The sequence below is a fragment of the Giraffa tippelskirchi genome, chromosome 1 (assembly GCF_054371585.1).
Source record: "Giraffa tippelskirchi isolate mGirTip1 chromosome 1, T2T-mGirTip1v1.2.pri, whole genome shotgun sequence".
Lineage (NCBI taxonomy): Eukaryota > Metazoa > Chordata > Mammalia > Artiodactyla > Giraffidae > Giraffa > Giraffa tippelskirchi.
The window spans coordinates 4,805,042-4,821,091 of record NC_137275.1 but is presented as its reverse complement, the minus strand read 5'-3'; positions in this window follow the sequence as shown (position 1 = coordinate 4,821,091).

Here is a 16,050-nt window from a genome sequence, read left to right as displayed (position 1 = left end):
TCTATCATTTTTGAAGCTGCATCCAAGTACTGCATTTCAGACTCTTTTGTTGACTCTGAGGGCTACTCCGTTTCTTCTAAGGGATTCTTACCCACAGTAGTAGGTATAATGGTCATCTTAATTACGCTTATCCATTCCTGTCCATCTCAGTTCACCGATTCCTAAAATGTTGATGTTCACTCTTGCCATCTCCTGTTTGACCACTTCCAATTTACCTTGATTCACTCACTTAACATTCCAGGTTACGATGCAGTATTTTCCTTTACAGCATCAGACTTTACTTTCACCACCAGACCCATCCACAACTGGGTGTTGTTTTCACTTTGGCTCAGCCTCTTTTTTTCTTCCTGGAGCTGTTTCTCCACTCTTCTCCAGTAGCACATTGGGCACCTACCGACCTGGGCAGTTCATCTTTCAGTGTCATATCTCTTTGCCTTTTTATACTGTTCACGGGGTTCTCAAGGCACGAATACTGAAGAGGTTTGCCATGAATAGTGAATATGCATAAATACTGTAAATATTCTACAAATATTTACTTTTGCTACTACTGGGGCTCCCCACTAGAGGGAGATACCATCCATTGAGTACCTACTGTGTGCCAAGCACATGACTCATCATTTTATTATGCATGTAATTTCTGTTTATCCTCCCAACGGAAACAACCCTGAAGAACAAGTGTAATGGGTTCCATTTCCCCAGACTGAGGCTCAGAGAGCAACTGGACCAGGGGTCACACAGCTGGTAAGTGGTGGAGCCACGCAGGTCTGCTTGACAACAAAACTGTGCTTTTTCAGTTAAATTACGCTGCCTCTTCCTTCATACCGACTTTCCTCAAAAACAAAGAGAGGAGAGCACCGCAGTCCAAGATCAATAAGTAGGAGGGGGGAGGAGAAAGATCTATATACGAAGTTAGTGGTTCACAATTTGGAGTCAGGAGCCCTGGCGAGACACAGAATGAGCAAGACCCTCACCTCAAGGGAAGATCCTTCAGAACTGTTTTCAGAGATGGTCCAGCTTACTACTCCATCCTGGGGATTTAGGCCTCTGAGATTCCCACCAAATCAAAGCTCAAAGCAGCAACATCTTGCAGCTGTGAAATAGAACTGTCAGAAACACTTCCCCTCAAGGGCCCTCTTGGGGTAGAAGTAGGTGAAAATTTCCACTCGAGTCCAACAGAATTTCTTTTCTGTAAACAATTTTCTGTATTTTTCCCCCTGACTACCAAAGACTCAGACACTTGCTCCTTGGAAGGAAAGCTATGACAGACAGTGTATATTAAAAAGCAGAGACATCACTTTGCTGACAAAGGTCTGTATAGTGAAATCTATGGTTTTTCCAGTAGTCATGTACGGATGTGAGAGTTAGATCATAAAGAAGGCTGAAATCTGAGGAACTGATGCTTTCAAACTGTGGTGCTGGAGAAGACTCTTGAGAGCCCCTTGGACTACAAGGAGATTAAATCAGTCAATCCTAAGGGAAATCAACCCTGAATATTCATTGGAAGGACTGATGCTGCTGCTGAAGCTGAAGCTCCAATATTTTGGCCACCTGATGCGAAGAACTGACTCATTGGAAAAGACCCTGATGCTGGGAAAGATTGAAGGCAGGAGGAGAAGGGGGCAGCAGAGGATGAGATGGTTGGATGGCATCACCGATTCAATGGACATGAACTTGGGCAACCTCCAGCAGATAGTAAGGGACAGGGAGGCCTGGCGTGCTGCAGTCCATGGGGTCACAAAGAGTCTCGGACATGACTTAGGGACTGAACAACAACAACGATGGTTCAGTATATATTTACCTTTTAAAGAAACTTCTAGATTATTTTCAAAGATGTGGTATCATTTCCCCTTTTACAACTAAGGACTGAAACCTCCAGTTACTCTCCAAATTTATTGACACTTGGTATTGTCTGTCTTTTGAATTTTAGCCGCTTCAGTAGGTGCAGCTTTAATTTGCACTTCCCTGATTAGTAATTTGAGCATATTTTCACAGGCCTTTTGCCATCTCTTTTTGTAAAGTGTCCATCTAAATATTTTGATTAGTTTTTTTTTTTAATTGGGTTGTTTAGTATTATTTGTTGGCTTGTAAGATTTCTTTATATATTTTGGTATAGAATTTTTGTTGCAATCCTTGGAAAAAATCATAATTAAAGGCTTAAATAGATACAAGGGGGAAAAAAAAAAGAAGTGAAGCTCAAGAAGTGAATGACCCTGAGAGACATTCTGTGTAAACCATATGGGTTCTTCAGCTGTAAAGACCAATGTTGGAGGCAAGTCCTGGGCTGATGTCCCTTCCTACGTCGGTCTCTCCACCACTGATATTGGAAAGCAAGCTTCTATCTACTGTTTCCATTTAGAAGCATCTTTAGCATGCCTTCATCTTCTCTTCCATCCCCACACACAGGGATGAAAGGAGAATTCTAGCCCTTCTGTTCATCATCACCCCCAACAAGCTACCAAAGGGCACAGCTGTGATGAGCACAGGAGCTGTCACTGATCATCAGAAGGAATTATGACTGATGTTAAGTGAGGGGATTTCAGGCAACATACTTAATCATTCTGCTCCTCAATTTTCCCATCTGAAAGATGGGAAGACAGTAATAATCACCTCATGGGTGGCTGTGAATTTTAGAGTGAAGTCACTCAGTCATGTCCAATTCTTTGCGACCCCATGGACTGTAGCCTAACAGGCTCCTCCGTCCATGCAATTTTCCAGGCAAGAGTACCAGAGTGGGTTGCCATTTCCTTCTCCAGGGGATCTCCCTGACCCAGGGATTGAACCCAGGTCTCCCACATTGCAGGCAGACGCTTTACCCTCTGAGCCACCAAAGGGCAATATTAAATGACTCAATTTATCCAAAACACCTGGAACAGCGTTTGGTGCTATGTAAACTTTTATTATCACGATTCTTTCTTTTCCAAGTACATGAAAGAGGCTAAATGCATGTTGACTGACCAACTGACGAGATAGGTACAAGAGGTCTAAGATCGTCATGGTGTGGTCCTGTTCCATGGCCAACCTTACTTCCCATTTCCCCACCTGCTTCTCGAGTCTGTGCTCCGTAAGCCTCTTTCAGTTTTGTAGCTCTCCAACTTCTCCTTACCCTTGACCTTTTCACTTGCCGTGCTTCTGTTTAGAAGGCTGACGTCCATACCAACCCCCCCAACATGGCTCTCACCTCACTGCCTCCAGGAAGCCTTCCTTGATCCCAGTCTCAAACAGGTGGCCCTCTCTGTGTTCCCATGCCCCTTGAACCACTTGATGACATCACTTCACATTCTGTATTATGATGATATGTCTCATCACCTCTCCCACTGTTGAGTGAGATGCTTGCAAAGGATCACGTTCATTGCACTGTGTTCACTGGCTTCCTTCTATCTGGCATAGGACTTGGCATAGAGGAGGAGAAGGGGGTGATAGAGGATGAGGTGGTTGGATGGCATCATCGATTCAATGGACATGTTGGACATTCTTGTGTTTTAATCTCATGGCTGCAGTCACCATCTGTAGTGATTTTGGAGCCCAAGAAAATAAAGTCTGCCACCGTTTCCACTATTTGCCATGAAGTGATGGGCAATCAGAAGAAGCAAGAACTACAATGGACCTAAGTTTGAGCAAACTCCGGGAGATAGTGAAGGACAGGGAAGCCTGGCATGCTGCAGTCCATGGGGTTGCAAAGAGTCTGAGGCAACTTAGTGACAGAACAGCAACAAAGGTGTTGGATATGCAAATGCTTTTGTTGAATGAATAAATGATATGCCTACCAAGAACTGCTATTTGTAAGAGTCACTACTATGGGCTAGATTGGAAAATTCAATTAAAAAATCTTACAACTCAATTAGGAAGATAAATCCTAAGTCAATGAAAAGTTAAATAATTTTAAAAGATTCAAATACATACATAATTATGAATAAAAATTAAACCCTCTTGTACCCGTCTCTAACCATGATGTCAAGGTGGCAAGGTAATTCAAGTAGTGCTGGAAATACTACAGAAAACAAAGCCTTTTGCATGGTCCAGAAGTTAAAATTCATGTTTTGTTGATGATAATTTTAATACAACTTCTCAAATTTTCACATCTCACATTTAGGATGCAACTTGTAAATAATGAGGTGTCATAGTTTAAACAGAAGCATCTCTCTTTTTTAGTGGTACAAGAAATAATACTTCATGTTACAATCCATGGTGTTCAATGAAATCCATGATGAAATAAGGGGAGAGGGTCAAGGAAAACTAATTGTTGTATATGCATTTCTTCCTTAGAGGAAACATCAGAGAATTTAAGAGCTAGATTTATGAGGACTTTGCTAAACTCTCCTGTAGCAAGTAATTAAAAATAAATGGCTGCAGGGATCCTAGAAAGTAACTAGTGCCCCTCAATGCCTGAGGTGACTATCTGATGTGGTTTGAACGTAGAGAGTTTATCTTGGCAGTCGATGAGGATAAAACCTAAGAGATGAAGGGGCACAGGCTACAGTAACTACCTCTAAACACTCAGTATAATACTTCACTCTCATTTTTATGTTCTTCTACGTGTAGATAATCTTGTACATCTTCCATCCTATTTTATGAATTTTGTAAAAGATAAAAAATCATAATTCATCTATCTTGGAAGGCTCTTTGTGACTAACTCTTTCCTCTGCCTAGTGATCATTCCTGTGTGCAACTTTATTTTGAAAGGTGATAAACAATCTATTAGTTCCATTAAAGACGCCTCCATATGAAATGCGAGTATTCCTTAAGTGGCACGGTTCCAGCTAGAATCACATGTTCTCTGATGAGTGACACAGAACTTGGAGATGTGTAACACTCATCAGTATACAACAACGCCCCACTTGGCAAGTATAATATTTAATTTATTTGATTTCTTAACTGATTTCACACTTACTAGGATTTTCACAGTACAGTCATGCTAATTTTTTAAAAAATAATATCCCTGTAATACCACATCAGATAGTGGAAATTAGATTCTTGCCAGAAACTGCTTTCTCAAAAATTGCAAAATGGAAATTTTGGACGTAACTTATCCCATCTCTCTTTTTTTTCCCTCTCTCTGTCACACACACACACACACACACAGCTCCTGTCAAGCTAAATCCATCTTACTTTGATAGTTAAACATATCACATAATTAGTATCTCTAATCAACACAGCCAATTTGGCTAATGCACACGGGGTGATTGGGTGTCTATGTGCTAATAACGGTGTCTGGGTATTAATGCTGAGAAAGGCTAAATGCCCTGAGAACAGACTTGGATTAACTATGAGCATTTGCCTCTTGACTTTCCTGGAACTGTTTGGTTTCACCTCCATTTAACCTTGACATTTATAAACCAAATCTAAAGGTTTGACAAATAGGGACCCAACTTAAACACAAAGCAGAATGCCAAAAATCCTACGTGTATTCCCCAAAGGCAGGGAAAGGGAATTCCACGTTGAGTGAGACTGTCGTCTTCTTACAACACCCGGCACTTTGACCTCATCCAGTAAAGATGGTTCAAGAATCAAGTAGTCTGGTATTAAAAAGACTTTTTGGTGGGTAAAAGGAAAAGAAATGTCCATCTGAGGAGTACTTAATTACCCACAACAAATATTCAAGAAACTCTGACCTTAAAGAACTGATAGTGTCACATTTACCAAGTGTTCTAAGCAACACCACCTAGAGTAGTTCTGAGTCAATATAAAATTATCTTTTCAAATAAGTTGGAAATTCTTGAATATAGTGCAGGTCCACCCACCTCTGAGCTTCACTTTGAGGATCTCCATCTTAAGGGCTCAAAAAAGTCTTGCAGCAAAGAAATTTACGTTAATTTAGTTGACCCAGTATTGCTGAAGTTTATTTGACCACAGAATCATTTTTTGAGCAAGAATGATTGGGGAATGTTAGCTAAATGAAAAGACAACCAGAAGGACTATCGGGAGACCTAAAGCCAAAGGTGAGCTCTCCGTTTTAGTTCCCTATCTACAGCCTAGAGTGAATCCTTTTGTGTAATTCATGCTTTCAGAAAAGGAAAGAGTTGGGCTAGATAAGCTCTGAGATCTCTGTCAACTCGTAAATGAAGAAAAGCTGATGATAATGAAAGTGGAGGGTGAAGAAACTATTAGACATGCCCTAAAGGATTGGGGTGGACTTTCTGGGTAACTCAGCTGGTAAAGTATCCACCTGCAATACAGGAGACCTGGATTTGATTCCTGGATCGGGAAGATCCCCTGGAGAAGGGATAGGCTACCCACTCCTGTAGTCATGGGCTTCCCTGATGGCTCAGGCAGTAAAGAATCCTCCCTCAATGCCAGAGACCTGGGTTCATCCCTGGGTTGGGAAGATTCCCTGGCGGAAGGCATGGCAACTCACTCCAGTATTCTTCCCTGGAGAATCCCCATGGACAGAGGACCCTGGTGGGCTATAGTTCATGGGGTTGCAAAGGGTTGGACAAGACTGAGCAACTAAGTACAGCACAGCACAAAGGACTGGGATAAACAATGTGAGAATAATGACCAAGTAGGTAAAAGGATATGGAGGTGGTGCTTTAGTCGCTGAGGCATATCTGACTCTATGACCCCATGGACTGTACTCACTAGACTCCTCTGTCCACAGAATTCTCCAGGTAAGAACACTGGAGTGGATTGCCATTTCCTTCTCCAGGGGATCTTCTCAACCCAGGGATCGGACCTAGGTCTCCTGCATTGCAGGTAGTCTCTCTCATTGCAGGATGGTTCTTTACTGACCAAGCCATTCATTCCCAAGTCTAACCAAGGGAACCAGGAGCAGGTCCAGCTACTTGTCAAGGGAAATCCAGGTCAGACTCAGGAAGTCAAGACCCTGAAAAAGCAAACAGACAAAGACCAAAACAAAACTGAGCCAGGAGGGTGGATGAAGAGTCATTCGTATACGGGTTGAAAGGAGGTTCACAAAATACCTCGAAGTGAGGCCTTCATGAGTGAGACCGAGAACAGAGACTTGGCAAAATGGCACCCTTTTCATATGGCAGGCAATGTCCTGGGAGCAGGAGTAGACTGGACAGAGGAGCTGTGATAGACCGGACAAAATTAAAATGACAGGTCACCCTTTCAGCAATATTCATGCGGCTTTTTGAATCTTTTCATAAGTCTTGAACAAAATCAATTGTAGATTCAGTAAACAGAAAGAACAAAAGGACTTCGCTGGCAGTCCAGTGGTTAAGACTCCAAGCTTCCAATGCAGGGGGCACAGGTTCAATCCCTGATCAGGGAACTAAGATCCCATGTACCACATGGCACTGCCAAAAATTGAATTAGAAAAAAAAGGAAAAAGAATGTGGCTAAGACCAAAGTTTTCCAGCTTCGAATCTCTGGGCTGCTAAGGGTTGTAAAAGTCATAGAGAATCAGCCAGTGGCCTTTCTGCTAAAACAAGTGGGACTGTTGCAGCTGCTTTTACACGATGCTGAGTAAGAGACCATTCACTGGAGGCAGAGTCTACAGGGACACAAGTGAGGCAAAGGGCTAGCATAGGTTAGGGGAAGGCAAACACGAAAAGCCTTCGGCCAGAGAAACATCTCAACGTGTACAGCCAAGATTAAGCAATGGTCAGCCGAACCTTGACACTACTGGACTGTGCGCCATCATTGAAAAGAAGTTTGGACACAGTATCCACCTTCACTGTCTGCCCATTTCATGTGTATAGATCTGTACCAGTAAGTTGCATGCATGACAAAGTATACACAGAAAAGTAGAAAATTTAAACCAATGAGGAAAAGTATTTAGTGCATATGTGTGGAATCTGAAAAAACGGATATAGAAAAGTCTTATTTTAAAAGCAGAAACAGAGACACAGACGTAGAGAACAAATGTATAGATTCATATGGGAGAAGGGGGAAGGAGATGAACTGGAAGATTGGGATTAACTTAGATACACCGTCGATACTATGTATAAAGTTAATAATTAATGAGAAGCAAGTGTATAAACACAGGGAACTCTTCTCAAGTCTCTGTGGTGACTTAAATGGGAAGGAAACCCAAAAAGTAAGAATACTAAGAATTATAGGACTGCAGTATCTCACACTGTATGATTTGAGATCATAAATGTGGCCACCTTATTTTACCAAAACTGCTGGAATGCCTCCTGGACCACGCCACCCAGTAAAACGCTCTGCAATAAGAAAATGTGTATCTGTGTGCTCACTATGGTAGCCCCTAGCCCCATGTGACCACTGGGCACTTGAAATGTGGCTAGAGAAACCGAATTTTAACTTTTATTTAACCTAAATAATTTAGTTTTAAATAGCCACATGTGGCTAGTGGCTACTGTGTCAGAGAGAGAAGCCCTAGAACAATGCCTCAAACAAATGTGTAACAATCACTTACTAGCAGCAATTAGCATAGTTTGTGAAGATTTGGGTAGACTTGCTAAAATTCCACAATATAATTTGTCAAGTAGACCTCGAATTCAACAAACCACAAAATCAAAGGATGCCTTTTAAGAGGCTTTAAGTATAGGATATCAGACTGTAACCAAAACACAGAAAAGCCACAGATACCAGTGGGTCAATGACCTGCAAAAAAAAAAATAGAGAATAAAAGCCCACAGAGACCACAATAGGCAGCAAGTGGAATGAGCCAGAAACGTGTCCAGAATGAAGATGAATGGGCTGAGCTAAGAGATAAGGATGTAGAAGTACAAGCCAGGGATCCCTCCTCCAGACTCGGCTTGCATCTGTGGTCCCCCACTCGGAAGAGGGATGAGAAGGAATTGAAGACGTGACCCGACTGTTGGATCACAGAATCACTGTGGGAAACACTGGCTGCAGTGAGGCTTTCTAATCCAGAGAGATGGAACTCGAGGGTGATGATGCCTGCCTTCAGGTACCAGAAGAGTCACAAGAAATGGCGTCTGCCAGAAGGTCTCCATGCACACGGAGAAGAAAACTACACTTAATATACACCTAGGAAGACATTTCATTTAGCCAGAAGGAAGACTTGTCTATCAGAGGTAACAGTTTAAACAGGGAAGCAGTTTCATTTAATCAAAAAGATGTTAAGCATCAGAGCCTGCAGGGACTGAGCCTAAAATATAAATAAGACACAGATTCTAAGCTGCGGGACCTTCACATGGAGAGAGTGGGGAGGGGTCTACACTGCCTCACACCCAACCAGCCAACACTGGGACAAGCTTATTAGGAGGAGGAAGAGGGCTGTTGAAGATCCCACACTCATGCCTTCATCCATTCTCTACAGAGGCAGCTGTACAGACATACCTTGTTGAATGCACTTTGCTTTACTGCATTTTGCAGATACTGCATTTTTACAAATTCCCCAGTGGCTCAGCAGTAAAGAATCCACATGGAAGGTAAGAGACTAAGGAACACATGGGTTCAATTTCTGGGTCAGGAAGATCCCCTGGAGGAGGAAATGGCAACCCACTCCAGTATTCTTGCCTGGAGAACCCCATGGACAGAGGAGCCTGGTGGACTACAGTCCATGGGGATACAAAGAGTCAGACATGACTCAGCATGCACTCATGCATTTTTGCAAATTGAAGGTTTAAAACAACCCTGCATAGAGCAAGTCTAGAGGTGCCATTTTTCCAACTGCATTTGCTTAATTCATGTCTCCATGGCACATTTTGAAGTTCTCACAATATTTCAAACTTTTCCATTATTATCATATTTGCCATGGTGATCTGTAATTGGTGATCTTTCTTGTTACTATTGCCATTGTTTTGGGGCACCATGAACCATGCCCATACAATGCAGAACTTAACTGATAAATGTTACATGTGTTCTGGTGGCTCCACCAGTTGGCTGTTCCACTATCTCTCCCCCTCTCCTCTCAGGCCTCCCTATCCCCTGAGACACAATGTTGAAATTAGGCCAATTGATAACCCTTCAATGACCTCTAAGTGTTCAAGTGAAAGGAAGAGTCACACATCTGTCACTGCAGATATAAAACTAGAATGATTCAGCTTAGTGAAAATGATTCAGCGTATGTGCTCAGTCATGTCTGTCTCTTGTGACCCCATGGATTGTGGCCCACCAGGCTCCTCTGTCCATGGGATTCTCCAGGCCAGAATACTGGAGTGGGTAGCCGTTCCCTTCTCCAGGGGATCTTCCCGACCCAGGGATCGAACCCAGGTCTCATGCATTGCAGGCAGATTCTTTATCAGCTGAGCCACAAGGGAAGCCTTTCCATAAAGTTACAGCTGCTACAAATAGCGATCCCTCTGATGGAGCTGGCAAAGACCATTTAAAGGTCCTTGAAGGTCTCAGGCCTTTAAAAAAGGCCTCCTTTCCAGAAGGGGGCTCCACCAATTGGCTGTTCCACCATCTCTCCCCCTCTCCTCTCAGGCCTGAGAGATGGAGCCACCTTCTGGAAAGGATTCACCATTCTAGATGCCATGAAGAGTATTCATGACTCACAGGAAGAAGCTGTTGATTCCCACTTCATGGGTGACTTTGAGAGTTCAAGACTTCCATGGAGGAGTAACTATAGATGAGATGGAAGTAGCGAGAGAATTAGAATTAGAAGTGACTGAACTACTTATACCTCATGACAAAATTTTAGCAGAGGAGGAGCTGTTTCTCATGGATGAGCAAAAACAGTGGTTTCTTGAGAAGGAAACTACTCCTAGTGAAGATGCTGTGAAGATTCTTGAAATGACAACAAGAGATTTAGAATTTAACATAAACTTAGTTGATAAAGCAACAGTTGAGAGAACTGACTCAAATTTAATTTTTTTTTTTTTTTTGGCTGTGCGGCAAATGGGATCTTAGTTTCCTGACCAGGGATTGAACCTGTGCCCACCTGCCCTGGGAGTTCAGAGTCTTAACCACTGGACCACCAGCGAAGTCTCAATTCCAATTTTAAAAGAAGTTCTACTGTGGGTAAAATGCTATCTAACCCATCTGCATGCTACAGGGAAATCATTCATGAAAGGAAGAGTCAATCAATGCAGCAAACGTTACCGCTGTATTATTTTAAGAAATCACCACAGCCACCCCAACTTTAGCAAACAGCACCCTGGTCAGTCAGCAGCCATCAACACCGAGGCAAGACCCTCCACCAGCAGAAAGATTACAATTTGCTGAAGGCCCAGATGATGGTTAGCACTTTTTAACAGTAAAGTAATTTTCAACTAAAATAGGTATATTATTTTTAGACATAATGGTATTTCACACTTTATAGACTATAGTATAGTGTTGTTGTTGTTCAGTCGCTGTTGTTGTTAATCAGTCACTAAGTACAGTCCAATTCTTTGCAACCTCCTGAACTATAGCACACCAGGCTCCCCGTCCTTCACCGTCTCCCAGAGTTTACTCAGCTTCATGTCCATTGAGTCTGTGATACTATCTAAACATTTCATCCTCAGCCATTCCCTTCTCCTTTGCTTTCAATCTTTCCCAGCATCAGGGTCTTTTCCCTGAGTTTGCTCTTCGCATCAGTTGGCCAAAGTATCGGAGCTTCAGCTTTAGCATCAGTACTTCCAATGAATATTCAGGGTTGATTTCCTTTAGGATTGACTGGTTTGATCTTCTTGCTGGCCAAGGGACTCCCAAGAGTCATCTCCAGCACCACAGTTTGAAAGTATCAATTCTTCAACAGTATAGGGTAAACGCAACTTTTCTATGCTCACGTGATTTGTTTCATTGCAGTATTTGCTTTATTGTAGTGGTCTGGAATTGAACCTACAACATCTCTGAGGTGTGTCTGTCTATTCACACAAGCTACTAGGAGGGAACAAAGCACTTTAATAGAAGAGAGAGAAACAGGGAACTCCTGATACCCTGCGTTCAGATTTGAATATATGGAAAGCCTCAAAGTCCAAAGAAGCCACTGAGTCTCTCCCCCTGAACCTTGGGTGCCAGGGTCTCTGAGGCTGAGCGTCCCTGACTTTTTCTCCAAGAGCAGGGAGCAAGGCAGAACCAAAAGAGCAAACAGGCCCTGTCTAGGTGAACTTGTCACCTGAAAATGGGAGGTACAAGGAATCTAGCTGCTGATGAGTCCTGACCAGGGGTGACCACGTGGTGGCCAATGTAATTAACCAGGGCTAAGTCAGGGAAACTGGATGGAGGGTCACCTCCCTTCAAGGTACTGCACGCTTATCAGTTAAACATTCACTTTGCCCAATTAAGGTTCAGGCTCTACCCAATCAGACAGCATCTCCTGTGTTGAGGAGAATGAGTGAAGGTTCCTGCCGCAACTACAGCAATTATATCACAGACATAATCAAGCACTAATGAGAAATCAGAGAAGGGAGTATAATGGAGGCTCACTGCATATTATGCAACATTGAATTAATTTGAAACTATGTGAATAAAAATATTAATAAAGTCCAAATTTATGCACAAAATTCAAAATTATGCAATTTTCAAACCATTGTGTAATTCATCAGGGATTGTTTATTTTCAATGTCATTATGCCAAGTGAATTGTAGACAGAGTTTACACTGCTAACGCTTGAGCTGGTAAACAGAAATACCCACCATCCATCTGCTCTCATTTGGGTTTGAGGATCGTGGTCAGGGAGCCTCGCTGTTCCTCAGAGGGGCTCTGTGGATTCTGTGTGGAGAGGCACCTGCCCCGGCTCTGATGAGGGTAAATGGCGTGGAATTGCTGTCTGTTCTAGTCATGACCCTCCCCTCCCCATCACCACCACAGGCGTTGCTTGAAAGATACAACTCACGTGCAGAGAAGGAATTGCTAGGTTTGCAGTGGGGTGTCAGCATCACGGGGGATGCCCCCCACCCACCATCCTACCAGGCACCTTGACTCTTGGAACCTAACTTCCTTAAAGGGGCACAGGCCAGCCGTGTCCACAATGTCAGGGGCCTGGGAGCCCTAGAGCGCTTCCTGAGATCCAGGCTGGCAGAGACCATGGAGTCTGAGGCCAGCTGAAGGTGTACTGTTCCCAAAACCAGTGCCAGCCGGTCCCGCCCAAGACCCTTCTCTCCCAGTGTGCCAGGGTGGCCTGGCTCCCAAGCAGTGAGCGAGCTCATGGACTCACACAGGACTGGGGATCACCGGCCAGGAGATGGAGGGGCCTGAAGGACTGGGGTCTCCCAGGCCCCCCGGGCAATGCATCCAGGGCCATTCAGATCCCAACCGTCAGGAAGTCATTTTGTACAACCACGTGAAGAAGAGATATTTTTAAAAAGCATAAATTATTTTCAGTTGTTTTCTGATTATCCTGCCTTTTCTTATTTTATTGGAGTATAGTTCCTTTACAATGTTGTGCTACTTCCTGCTGTACAGCAAAGTGAACCAGCTATATGCATACATATAGCCCTGTTTTTGGTTTCCCTCCCCATTTGGGTCACCACAGAGCATTGAACAGAGTTCCCTGTGCTATAGAGTCGGTTCTTACTAGTTATCTATTTTATCAATATACACAGCATCAATAGTACATATATGTCAATCCCAATCTCCCAATTTATCTCACCCACTCTCCCCCTGCCCCATCCCCACTTGGTATCCATACATTTGTTCTCCACCTCTGTGACTATTTCTGCTTTGCGAATAAATTCATCTCTACCATAAGAACCAGCAATCCCACTCCTGGGCATATACCCAGAGAAAACCATAATTCAAAAAAAGATACATTAACTCCAGTGTTGACTGCAGCACGATTTACTTACAACAGCCAGGACTTGAAAGCCATCAACAGAGAAATGGATAAGCAAGATGTGGTACATACATACAGTGGAATATTACTCAGCCATAAAAAAGGAACAAAACAGTGCCATTTGCAGAGACATGGATGGACCTAGAGACTGTCATATGGAGTGAAGTAAGACAGAAAGAGAAAAACAAATATCATATACTAACACTGGAAAAGGAAACGGCAACCCACTCCAGTATTCTTGCCTGGAGAATCCCATGCAGAGAGGAACCTGTTGGGCTACAGCCCATGGGATCACAAGAGTCGGACATGACTGAGCAACTAAACCTATATTAACGCACATATATGGAACCTACCTTCTTCTTTCCCCTGAGACTTCACATCAGTGATTTTTTTCATATCAGGTAAATCCTGGGGCCCCCTCCCTCCCAGCCCCACCCAGGAGTCATGAGTGTGCACCCCATCCTTTCTCAGCAGTTAAGACATTCTAGGCAATACTACAGGCACATCTGACTGTGTTTCTCTCTTTCAGTGCAAGAAACTCAAGTCATCTTTTAAAAAATACATTAAAAAATTACAAAAGAACAAAAGAACAAAAAAAAACATCTTTTTTTAGGGGAGAGTTTTCTGTAGGTATTATGAATATTCAAGTTGTCTGTGTCTGATATTTCTTAATACCAGTAGCATTAATTTATACTTTTGTAGCAACACAGTATTTTTACAGACAATCAGGGCCTGGCTCAGATCTCCACAAGGGCTTTATGCAGGGTGATCTTGGGACCCTGTGTTCCATGTACTGTATTTTTTGAAGTTACCTAGTGTTGCCCTTGCTGTGTTCATTAACAGCAGACATGGTTTACACTCCTGTGTCAAGCTGGTGTGGCTCCAACAGTCCTGCCATGAGTCTCATTGCATGGGGGTGGAGTTGACGGTTCTTCTGATAAGTAGACCCTGATCGGACCTGAGGGTTTATTTAGGGTTTGCGGCTGGACCTTTGGGCTTTTGGTTTCGTTTTGTTTTGGTGCCCTTTCTCCATTTACAGCAAAATCAGTTTTGTGATAATTAAAAGTTTCACTGATGTCAAATGGGGGAAAAGAACAGAAAAAAAAAAGAATTTTACAAAGTAATAAAACTGAAAACTGAGCTGTTTTCGATGTTGCTGTTTTTACCTGTCTGTTCTTGTCCAACAGGGAGAAGAGGAAGGGTCTGCTTGGTTCCTTAAAGCCCCAGCCCAGAATTCAGCACCCACTACCCCCTCCAAATTCTTGTTTCCCAGTTGGCTGATGACAAGGCAAAAAGACATCCTATTAATGGTTAGAGGATCAGCTGTTGAAATGATTTCTTGTCAGTGTTGTATTTATGGTTTTACAGTAAAATGACATTTAGGAAGAAAAAAAAGAAAGAAAGAAATACCATCAGAAATACTTTTATTAGATCTGTGAGAAAATTAATCTTTTAATTATGTTAGTTTTGAATTATGTAAATTCTTCAAAAATCTATCCCTCACATAAACTGTCAATTCTATGTATGGAAGCAGAGGAAGGACATTCCAGGGAGAGATAGAAATTGCTTGCAAATATACAGAGGCAAGAAAGAAATACAGGAAGGGAGGGAGGAAGGGAGAGGAAAGAGGAAGGTGTGGAATATTCAAGAAACGGTGGGATGTGGGGGAGGGGGATGAGCCTTAAAAGATCGGTTGTAAACCAGTGATTCCCCAAATCCAGTCCTCGTCTCAGTATTGGGCCATGCTAGAGTGTTCATTGATTCACAGTGAAATAAGGAAAACAAGGGCAGTGTTTTCTGTAAAGCTAACTATTATCATTGCTGTTGTTGTTTAGTCACTAAGTCGTGTCTCTTTCTGACCCCGTGGCTCCCCTGTCCTTCACTACTCCAAAGCTAGGTATATAAAATCTTTAATATTTTCAAATTATTCTTTATTATGAGATCTTGTCTTCCTTAATTTGTTGGCAGCAAAATATCCTGCAATAAAACGTTGGCAACAGGAGGTGACAGATGAAATGTATGATTCTCTAAAAATATATAAATGAACAAATTTGACTCCAGAACTTAAAAACTGAATAGGTTAATAATTAAGAAAGAAATGTGAAATATAGTTAAGGACTTGGGACTAATCAGGCATCAGATCTGTTTTATAAAATTGTTTTACAAGAGAAGTACTAAACCTTATGTCAACTATTTCAGAGCTTGGAAAAATGTGAGAAGTATTTCAGTTCTTTCTATTGGATTACCATCATCCTGATACTAAAACCAGATCCAAAAAAATATGTTGTACAGACATCATACAAACACACAAGCACCACTTTGGCCAAACCTTAATTACAAGCATAAACAGAAAATTCCAAATTGCAGGCATACCTCATTTTCTTGCACTTTATTGTACTTCGCAGATATTGCACTTTTTACAAACTGAAAGTTTGTGGCAAGGCTGCACCGAGTCA